The following is a 12,221-nucleotide window of genomic DNA, read 5'->3' as shown; positions in this document are numbered from 1 at the left end:
TTTGTTATACAGCAGAAACTAACACAACATTGTAAAGCAATTATACTCCAAAAAAGATGTTAAAAATAATAATAATAAATGACAGTTTAAACTCAAAGGAAAAAAAAAGGGAACCCACATTCCTAAACAACAGCAATTAAAACAAAACAACGCTATCTCTGGATAGTGGTTACAAAGAAAGAAAAACACAGAAAGACAAAAGTTATGTTTAAATTTTTAAATGTTAAGAACACCTTTGTTCAGCATAGTAATTTAAGGCCTTGACTTCATTCAGGATGCACCAATTGCCTTGATTCTAGGTATATAAATGAGGCCCCTGGGACTTCCAAGAAGACACAAAGCTACAAACTATATTCTATCTGATCTCTGCAATGTCACAGCAGGTGCCTCAGTCTGACGTCAAAGTAGAAAAAGGAAATACTTAAATATCATCAATGTTCTGTTGATCTGTGCTGTTACCATTTTAATCAGAACCAGAAAGCCTAATCACTTGGACTTTATTTTTTAGCAAATATTTCTGCTATATTCATGACTATATGAACTGAGCACCACTTAGTAAATTGATAATCCTTTATACAGTACAAATGTTTTCTAGGCCCAGTCACTTTGAACACAGCAACATCTTCCCCAAAGTTTAAATAAAAAGTAAGTATCTAGGGGACTTCCTGGTGGTGCAGTGGTTAAGAATCCACCTGCCAATGCAGAGGACACGGGTTCAAGCCCTGGTCTGGGAAGATCCCTCATGCCACGGAGCAACTAAGCCTGTACACCACAACTACTGAGCCTGAGCTCTAGAGCCTGCGAGCCACAACTACTGAGCCCACGTGCCACAACTACTGAAGCCCGCATGCCTAGAGCCTGTGCTCCGCAACAAGAGAAGCCACCGCAATGAGAAGCCTGCGCGCAGCAATGAAGAATAAGCCCCGCTTTCCGCAACTAGAGAAAGCCCGTGCCCAGCAATGAAAACCCAATGCAGCCAATAAATAAATAAATATATTTTTTTAAAAAGTAAGTATCTAGGCATTTTAAATTTTTATTAAAAAATATGTACATGAAGTAAAAACTTTAAGTACTATAAGAGCATATACCATGAAAAGAAAACATCTTCCTCTCCTTCACTCAATCCCAGGCCTGCTTTTTAGAGTTAAGAATTGTTAATATTTTCATGTACTTCCTTCCCAAATAAAGGTATGCACTCTTGTCAACTTTTAAGCTTTCTGATGAGTTAAATTTAACAGTCTGATGAGTGAAAACTTGCTGCTTTAATTTGCATACTCTTAATTATAGATGATGTTAAACATTTTTTCATGTATTAATTGATTTTATACACACACACATGTGTGTGTGTTATATCGTTCTTTGATCATTCATCAAAGAAGCTATCATTCGTGTGGGGTCAAGAGAGATAGAAATCAAAGCCCTAAGCCTACCAACCAAAGGGGGAGGTTAAGGCAAAAAAAGGGATGTCCCCACAACAAGTTGATCCTCAAAGGACTGTGCCCTCAAAATGAGGGTAAATGGGAAGTAGACTAGCCCTAGTTCAGAGTTAAATATTATGCTGGCATTACCTAAGTCTTTCAGAGAACTTTGCGCCTTGAATTTGGTGGTCATGGACTAGTTTTGCCTTCAGAAACCTGGAAGAAGGAACCCACTTCTCTTTGGAGTAAGGTACCTCCATCCAAAGTTTCAAATTGTTCAACATTTTTTTAAAAAAGCCAAACATAACCAGGCATGCAAAGAAACAAAACTCCATATGCTAGAACCTGCATATACAAGAAAAATAGAAGCAGACCCACAAAGAATCAGATACTAGAACCAACTATGCTTAGTAGTCGAAAGAAACAAAGGATGCACTTGAAGCTCTATCCAAGGAATAGGAAATTTTAAAAAGATCTAGAAAATCTGAAAAAGAGCTACACTCTAGGCTCTAATAGAAATAAAACAACTTAAATTTTTAAAAACTCTAAGAATATACTCAATAAGATAATGTTATCAATTTTCTGAAAAAATAGTGAAACGGTTCAGAAAATACAAAAGTCAATATGAAGAATTAAAAATAAATGGAAATGCAAAATGAATGGGTAAAAGATGAGGCAGATTAAGTGAGAAGGTGTAGAAGTGTTTAACTGAAAGCTCAGAAGAAAAGGAAAGAGATAATGAAGCAAAGACAATATTTCAAGAGATGATGGTTAAGAGTTTTCTAGGATTGATTAATGACATCAGTTTACAATTCAAAAAGTGCAATGAACATCAACTGGAATAAATGAAAAGAAATTCATACATAAACATATTGCAATGAAACTAAAGAAAATCAAAGACAAAGAGAAAATACTAAAAGCAGCGAGAGGGAAAAAGATTATCTCAGAGGACCCATGGTTAGGATTACAGCCAATTTTTCAACTGAAATAATGGAAACTAAAAAAACAACAGGATGGCTTCTTCAAAATGATGAAGGGGAAATCAATGCCAACGAAGAATTCTATAGTTCTTCAGCATTTTTTGGTCTACAAATGTCTTTGTTTTGTCTTCACTTTTAAAGGATATTTTCAACGGGGTAAAGGATTCTTAATTAGCTTTTTTTCTTTTCAGCACTTGCATAATGCCATTTTACTATAATCTGGCTTCCATAATTTCAGCTGAAAAGTTTGCCATCAGTATTATTAGTGTTCCTTTTAAGGTAATGTGTTTTTCTTTCTCTAGCTACTTTTATGATATTCCCTTTGCTTTGGTTTTCAGCAGGATTTGTATCACTAAGGGTTTGCTGAGCTTTGTTTAATTAAATGGATTTGTTAATTAATGGATTTGTTAATCCATTAAACCATGGATTAATGTCATTCATCATTTCTGGAAAACTCTCAGCCATTATCTCTTAAATATCTTTGTACCCCATTCTTTACCCTATTTCTAGGACTCGTATTACATGTATGCTGACCTTTTGACTGTGTCCCACATGGCTTTTTCTGTTTTGTTTCTCCCTACCGCATCTCATCCCCATTCTTCTTTGTTTTTCTCTGTACTTCAGTTTGGGTATTTCCTGTTGACCTGTCTTCAGGTTCACTAATCCTGTCTTCTGCTCTGTCTACTCTACTGGTAAACTAACATGATTATTTTTTAATTTCCAATATTGTATTTTCAGTATAACATTGTTATCAAAACCTGACAAAGATAAAATAAATAGGCCAAGATACAGGCCGATTACACTTACAGATATTAATGTAAAATCCTAAATAAAAAATTAGCAATCATAATCCATGAGCACATTAAAAGAATGAGACTTCACAATCAAGTGGACATTATTTCAGGAATGTGAAGATGGCTCACTATTAGAAACCCTACTGATATAGAATATATCTAAGAAGAAAAAATATATGCTCTTCTCCACTGATGCTGAAAAGGAATTTGACAAAATTCAAAATATATTTTTTTATTTAAAAACTCAATAAAATAGGAACTGATAGAATTAAAAGTAGTATAAGTAATAAGACATAGTATAAGTAATTAAGACAGCATAAAGAGACAGATCAATGGAATAGAATAAAGTCAAAAAAGACCCAAATACACATTGGAATTCATTATATTATAAAGGCAGCATCTTGAATCACTGGTGTATTGACAAACTTTGTTTTTTAAAAAAGTGCTATTGGAACAACTTGGTAACCATACGGAAAAACATACCTCACATCTAACATCAGATAAAGCCAAGTGAATAAAATATTTAAATGTTCAATATGAAACTGCAAAAGTAGAAGAGTACACAGAAAAACTTCTTCATTGCTTTCAGGGGGAAAGTTTTCTAACTGTGGCTCAAAATCCAGATCCCTCCTAAAAAATTAAGAAATTTGATTACATAAAAATGAAAACAGAAATTCTGCATGGCACAAAAAGTCATAAGCAAAAACAAAAGAAAACTAGGTAAAATACTTAATTCATATCTTAGACATGGAGACTAAATCACCCATTACATAAATAGCTCTTAGAAATCAGTAAGACAATCCAATAGAAGAATGGGATAGAGTTGCAAAAAAAGAAACATAAAGGCCCCCTATATGTACTAAAAGATGCTCAATTTGAGCATCAACTCATAATAAAAGAAATACAACTAAAGATGTATTTACATACCATTTCTCCCCATCAGACTGTAAAACAAAAGTTTTAGATCATAATTTATAGTCAAGACTGTGGGGAGAAGGCATTCTTATACACCCTGTGGGAATGCAATTCACTCCATGGACTCCCCAGTCCATGGAGTGAATTTGGTGGCACGGATCAAAATATCTATCAAAATTATAAAACTATCCTATGGCCCACTTCTAGGAATTTATCCTATAGATAAGTCAGAACAAGATGAAGGGTATTCATTACAGCATTGTTCTTAATAACAAGAGAGTGGAAAAGGCCAGAGCACTCATCAAGAGAAGGCTGGTTACATAATCTGTGCTACACCTAGAAGCAGAATACTGTGCAGGTATAAAAAAGTACCCAGTAATATGGAAAGATCCCCAATATATATGATTAAGTGTAAAAAGCAAGGTTTAGAACAATTTACATAGTATTTTATTTTTGTGTAAGGTGGGAAAGTAAGAATATACATTTACGTTTGCATTTATTTGTATAAAAGCACTGGAAAAGTATACAAGAAAGCAATAAAATGAAAGAAGGGTCAGGTGAATGAGGTAGGATGGAAATAGCACCTTTCCATATATACCTTTAAAATACTGCTTTAATTTTTGACCACATGATTACATTACTCATCCAAAACTTTAATGTTAAAAGGACTATAGGGCATCCAGAAAACATGTAAAGGTGCTAGATAGTACTAGTAATGAGAGAAATGAAATAAATAAAAATAGAATAAAATACCATTTCATAACCATCAGATTAACCAATATCAAAGCGTTTGACAATGCTGTTTTGGCAGTATATTGGCAAGCACATAGAAAAACAAGAATTTTCATATACTACTGATGGAAATACAGATTGGTACAACCACTTGACCAATCAATTTAGTATCCAGTAAAGCTCAAGATACATTTGCCTTATAACTCAGCAATTTCACTTCTAGCTATTTATCCCTAAGAACAATCTCACACAGCTACACAGGACATACACAAAGACACTCACTGCAGCATGGTGTGTAATTGCAAAAAACTAGGAACATCCTAATATTTAATAGGAGAATAGATAAATTACAGTATTTTCACATGCTGGAGCGTGTCGCATTAGTTAAAATGAATCACAGCTATATATCCACATGTTAAAATCCTTAAAACATAATGTTGAATGAAAAAGTCAAGATGGGAAATGGTATATACAGTATAATACCATTTATGTGAAGTTTAAAACTATTCAAGACAATGGTATGTATTGTTTACGGATAAGTAAATATGTAGGAATGGCATTAAAATGCACCCAATACAGCTCCCCTGAGGATTAATACATGGGAGTTAAATCAGGAAAGAATAACAAAGCGACTCCAAATCTATAATCAATTTAGTTATCCATAAAATAAAACATCTGAAAGAAACATATATAGCAAAATGTTGAGATGTGTTAAAATACAATGGTTGGGCTTCCCTGGTGGCGCAGTGGTTGAGAGTCCGCCTGCTGATGCAGGGGACGCGGGTTCGTGCCGGTCTGGGAGGATCCCACATGCCGCGGAGCGGCTGGGCCCGTGAGCCATGGCCGTTGAGCCTGCGCGTCTGGAGCCTGTGCTCCGCAACGAGAGAGGCCACAACAGTGAGAGGCCCGCGTACCGGAAAAAAAAAAAAAAACAATGGTTGTTGATTACCTTATTTCTGTGCTTTTGCACATATTTGAAATATTTCATTGTTTAAAAAACTAATCAAGGGGCTTCCCTGGTGGCGCAGTGGTTGAGAGTCCGCCTGCCGATGCAGGGGACGTGGGTTCGTGCCCCGTTCCGGGAGGATCCTACGTGCCGCGGAGCAGCTGGGCCCGTGAGCCATGGCCGCTGAGCCTGCGCATCCGGAGCTTGTGCTCCGCAGCGGGAGAGGCCGCGACAGTGAGGCCCGCATACCGCAAAAAAAAAAAAAAAAAAAAAAAAAAAAAAAAACTAATCAAGGAAAAGGATTCAAGGGCTTAACTTATTTCATAAAAATCTAGGGGTCAGAGAGACTAATGTCATCAATTTGAGTTGCACACTGCAAAACGTTCCTTCCCAGAAATATAACAAGAGCCACTGTCTTCTTTTCAAGAACCATTTAATATTGATTTTTTCACTACTATCTTCCAAAAGTCATCAGGTCACAAAGTGAAGGAAGCAATAACTCTTGTCTTCCCCCATAGCTGTTGAAGAACTTGCTTTTCTCACCCACTGTCATGAAGACAATCTTAAATAGGGTCCCTCTCCGCCGCTACTTAGACGACTGATAGGATGGAAAGGGTATTATGCCTGCGAGAATGGATGAATTTGCTGTGCCTCATCATTAGTATTTTCTGTGCCCTTGAAGTGCCAGTTACCACTATAGTTCCTTTTCAGTTTCTGAGGTTGAATTCTGCAGTCCCTGTAGATGAGGTTAGCCACAGTCATTTATTATGTTTTAATAAAGACACATTTTGTGGAAGGTCTCATTACTTCTTGCAAGTTTTGCTACTATCAGTCAAGCAAAAACCAATATGAACAAAACTAATTTTACCCAGAAAATGTGAAGCTAGCTATATACACAATACATTTCATACTGTGGTTTCAGTTATTTTCAGACAACAGAGGACACAGTAAATAAAATATATGAGTAGAGCCATAGATTCTCTAGGGAACTGGCAAGTTGATGGAAAGAGTGTTTCTCCTCTCCTGGTCACAGCAGGGTCAAACTCACCACTCAAGTGAATTGCTGAATCAAACTTCTTTGGAAGTGCTCCTTCTCTAAAGGGTTCAGGAAAGAAATTAAGCAACTTGACTGGGCTTAGCCAGCACACCAGTGGCAATGCCAAAATCGGTATTCTTAATCTGCACAGAAAGGAGTTTAGGATTATAGAAAGCATGCTGGCCTCAGAGGGGGCCAAAGACCTGTACTTCGGTGTATAGTCATTTAAGCCTCTGGGCCTCAGTTTACTCATCTCTAAAATGAAGGGAGTTACAGAGATGGGCTCTAATGTCCCTTTAAGTACTAACACCTAATAACTTGAGAGTCTTCCCTTGTTATGTAATTTTCGAAAACATTCCACTTCCCTAAACAATCTCTGACCATCAGTATATCTTCTGCCATTCCCTAACCTAAACTGTTGAATAAGAGACAAAGAAAAGAAAACTAGGTCAAGGAATATTTGCATTGGCTCTAAAGCCATTTTAAAAACATTTGGGTCTTTTACGACAACTATGTTTTGCTAGATTTTGTAATTATAATGGCACATGTTTGTAATTCATTATAATAATCGCACAATTGACAAAAAGCTCATACAGGTAAATTTGCATGGGTATATTCAGATACATATTATTTAACAGTTTCAACTGCAAGATATCATATCATGCTCAATTACTATATTATATTTTGGTACTTGTTTATCAGCCTTTAGGAGGAAAAAAAGAATTTCTTCACGGTTTATTAGAGTAAAATATATAATTACCATAAAGCTGCTCTGTGAAGTACTAATATTATGATTGCTTGTATATTTAATAACAATACATCATCACACCTTTGGGGAAAAGAGCCTATTTGCCAACTTCTGATCCATGAATTGAAATATCTCCCCTTCAGTAAGAGACCTAATACTTTAAAAAAAATACTGAATAAGTACATTAGCTCTATTTCCTAATTATACCAGTAGTTAATGTCACCTCTAAGTGACAGCAACTTCACCTGGTATTAAAGAAAAAACATTGCTATGCTCCTACTTCTAGTGCTCATTCAAGTAACCGAAATTTCAGTAAGAATGTCTTTTTTTAAAGCCTATTCTAAATATTAATATTTGCTTGAATTCTTAGATTATATAAAGTTTCTCAATACCCGGTTAAAAAGTGTAAAACTTAAGCAACTAACCATTTATTTGTCTCCTAATAGTCAATATTTTCACCTCTCAGTTTTAATGAAATGATAGAACTAATTTACTCGTTCTGATTTTGTTTTAGTTTGGTTTTCGTTTTGTTTCACTGTTAATCAACGTAGCCTTGAGAAATTGTATCCTTAATCTCTTCTGGACAGATTAGTTTGTAAAAGGTACCAAGTTACTTCAGCTTTTTCTCTGGAAGTTTTAGACTATAATAAAAAGGTAACTAAATCATTCCTGGGGTAAAATCGATTGCTTGAATAAGCTTGATTTTACTACAGAAGGGCATACACAGGAGGAAAGGAGGGGAGAGTTCTGGTTTAGGAAAATGCTAATGAGTAAAGTATTAGATATTGGTGAAATTTACACTTGACCTCCTTAATTACTAGAGCACTGGTTCAAACTCTGGTTGTCAAGAAAGCAAAATCTCCCAGCTGCATTTAATCAAGAATATATCCAGTGGAGGACCAGCAATGGAAGGGCATAAACACAATTGTTAGAAATGTGATTGAGTACTTCCTGTTGAGGAGTATCAATGTTCCTCCTTCTGGAACATTGAAGAAGTATGAAGAAAAACCGATGCTAAATTTCCCTCCTCAAATCAATTCATACTTCAAACAGCTGCAGAAATTTCAGTAAGATGCTTATTTAGTGAAATGAGAAGCCAATGGTCAAGGCTGCTTGGAAAAGCTCTGTGATTAACTGGGTTTAGGTAGTCATTAATGTTTTTCACTAATAAAAGGTTATAGGTCCTGGTCATTGATAAGGCACAATAAAGATGAAAGCATATCCTTATCAGTAGTTTATTTCATGTAAGGAAAAATGCTACAAGACAGTTTACCTCTATCTGCAATCTTTAGAAAATGACTTTATTCATAAATCAAATTTGACACCAGCACCTCAGGGTATGGAAATCAACTTTTCCATGCATGATTAAATTTTAATACACAAATACTCATTTCCTTTAGCACAGGACTATAAATGTAAGTATGGATGTCAATCCAAATATTTCCATAAAAGTAAAATCCAGATTGAGGGCCACTGGGAGAACGTGGCTGCATTTCAAAGTCAACAGATTAAGGGAGTAAAAATGCACATGTAGTAATACAAGAGATTAGGGAGATGATCCACTATAGAGGAAAAAGCACTACACGTGAGTTGAGAGTCTGAGTGTGGGTTCTTTTTTTTTTTCTTTTAATTTACTTTTTTGGCTACGTTGGGTCTTTGTTGCTGTACATGGGCTTTCTCTAGTTGTGGCAAGCAGGGGCTACTCTTCGTTGTGGTGTGGGGGCTTCTCATTGCAGTGGCTTCTCTTGTTGCACAGCACGGGCTCTAGGTGCGCAGGCTCAGTAGTTGTGGCGCATGGGCTTAGCTGCTCCACGGCATGTGGGATCTTCCAGGACCAGGGATCAAACCCGTATCCCCTGCATTGGCAGGCGGATTCTTAACTACTGCGCCACCAGGGAAGTCCCTGAGCGTGGGTTCTAACTGTGCTTCTGACTAGTTATATGAGTCATGGGCAAACCACTTAATTTCTTAGGGCTTCAGTTTTACACATGCAAACAAATCTAAGGACTAGATTATCATTGAAGTCTCCTTTCAAGTTTTGATTCTATTGATCCATGGGCAATCTAAGCCTGTTGGTCTCAAAACTCAACCAAGTAAAATATTTTGACATTATACCCCCAACATATATAAACTTGTTTGTTTATAAATTATACCCATATACTAGAATAGTCACATGTCAATTGTATTAAAAATACAACCAAAAATATTAAAAAAGGATGATGATAATATTTTAAAGATAATTTATTTGATATATTTACCAATTTACCAACAATTAATTATTTTAGTGAGAGCTAAAACATTGACTAACTTTTTTAAACTTTTTAAAAAAGTTTAAAAACTTTTTTAAACTCCCGGTCTAAAATGTTGTGATACAGTCATCTGAAAAAGGTAATTCTTTTTTAAACTTTTTTAAACTCCCGGTTTAAAATGTTGTGAGACAGTCATCCGAAAAAGGTAATTCTAAGGCCACAAATTTTTCCAATACTTCATTTTAGGGGCTGACATAAACAAAAAATGATACCTCACAAAGACATGGAGATCCAGATGGAAGAAATATATCACTGACTGAGTTTATTAACAGTCATATTTTTTTCACTTTCATCCACTAGTAACACTAATAACACAAAGGTCTTTGTTGAAATTCAGCTAATAATTTTTCCATAAAGGTAACAGTTACTTCACAGTCAAACAGAAGATTCAAACTCAAATATATCAGAAATTGCATTCAACATAAAAGGACTGAAGAGTACTATTAAAAGACAAAGATTCTCAGACTGGATTAAAAAACAACCTGGTGATACTCCCAAGTGTCACACTTTAAATATGAGGACACCGAAAAGTTGAAATAAAGAGGATGAATAGAATATACTACGTACACACTAATCAAAAGAAAGCTGCTGTACTAAACAAATATCAGATCAAGCAGTCTTTGATGTCAGAAATCTTATAAATGATTGAGAAACATTTCATAATGATAAAATAGTTAATTCAGCAGTAAGTTATAACAAACCTAAATGTATATACACCAAGCATCATAGCCTCAAAACATACAAAATGAAAACTGATATCACCAAAAAAAGAGAAATAGAAAATTCTCAATCATAGTTGTGGATTTTAATGACATCTTCCAATAACTAATAAAATAAGAAGAAAAACATTAGTAGAGATACAGACTGAACAATATGATTATTAACAAACTTGACCTAATTGATATCTGAGGAACTTGTACTCTTTTCAAGTACACAGGGCTCATTTACCAAAATGGAACACATTCTGGGCTATAATGTTAAGTCTCAACTATTTTCAAAGATAGAAATCATACAGAATTTGTTTTCTGTCACTAGTGGAACTCAGCTGGAAATCAATAACAAAAAGAAAACTAGAAAAATTCCCAAATGTTTAAATACTAAGCAACACACTGCTAAGTAGCCCATGGATCAAAGAAGAAGTAAAAATGGAAATTCTAAAATACTGTCAATTATGTGTTAATGTAAATGAAACATATAAAAACATATGGGCTGAAGATATAGTCAGGTTTGGAGGAAAATTTATTGACTTAAATGCATATATTAGATAAGATGAAAGGTTAAAAATCAGTGCTCTAAGCATCTCTCCTAAGGTTTAGAAAAAGTACAACAAATTAAACCTACAGAAAGTAGAAAGAATGAAATAATAAAGAGTAGAAATCAATGATATTGAAAAGAAATGAACAATAGAGAAAATCATCAAAAGTTGGTTCTCTGAATAAAGCCCTAACAATACAGATCAAGAAATAAAAAGATACAAATTACCAATATCAATAATGAAAGAGGAGATATCACTATAGGTCCTAAAGACATTATACAGATTATAGTTATTATAAACAATTTTATGCCAGCAAATTTAAAATTTTAGATTAAATGGGAAAATTCTTTGAAAAAGTTTACCAAAAATTACATAAGAAAAAATAGAAACATCTCAGTAGATCTATATCTACTAAAGAAACTGAATCCATTTTTAAAAGGCTCTAGACCCGAATGGCTTGAACAATGAATTTTTCAATCATTTAAGGAAGAAATAACACGAATCTTAAAAAAATTTTTCCAGAGAGAGTTTTAAAAGAGAATAATTCTCAACTTGTTTTATGAGACCAATTTGTTTTTTCAGACCAAAGACAAAGGCATTTCATGAAAACAAAATTACAGGCAGGCCAATCTTTCTCATGAATTTGGATGCCAAACTTTCAAAGAAAATATTAGCAAATCTAATCCAGGGATTTATTTAAATGATAATGGTTAAAACTTACATTTACCCCAGAATATAGCAGGGATTTAGTATTTGAAATTCAATCTGTGCATTAGAAGAATAAAAGTGAAATAATACATAATCATCTCAACAAAAGCAGAAGTAATTGATAAAATTCAAAACACATTCAAGATTGAAAGTCTTAGAAACCTAGAGATAGAAGGGAATTCACTTAATCTGATAAAGAGTATCCACTAAAGTCATCATACTAATTCATGAAACACTGAGCACTTCCCCTCTGAGACTGAGAACAAGAAAAGGATGTTTGGGGCTCCCCTGGTGGTGCAGTGGTTGAGGGTCTGCCTGCCGATGTGGGGGACGCAGGTTCATGCCCCGGTCTGGGGGGGATCCCGCGTGCTGCGGAGCGG

General features: G+C 34.9%; 1 protein-coding gene across 1 annotated transcript in view; it reads right to left on the bottom strand.

The window, feature by feature from the left end:
• The window catches only part of HYDIN (HYDIN axonemal central pair apparatus protein), a gene marked incomplete at its 5' end in the record, with an annotated part of 342,250 nt that overhangs the window by 286,235 nt on the left and 43,794 nt on the right, over positions 1-12,221 (bottom strand). The gene's annotated exons all lie outside the window — the stretch shown is intronic.

This window comes from Grampus griseus (assembly GCF_964374135.1).
Source record: "Grampus griseus genome assembly, chromosome: 19".
Taxonomy (NCBI): domain Eukaryota; kingdom Metazoa; phylum Chordata; class Mammalia; order Artiodactyla; family Delphinidae; genus Grampus; species Grampus griseus.
Note: the sequence above shows the minus strand (reverse complement) of the source record. Positions and strands in the feature narration are given on the sequence as shown.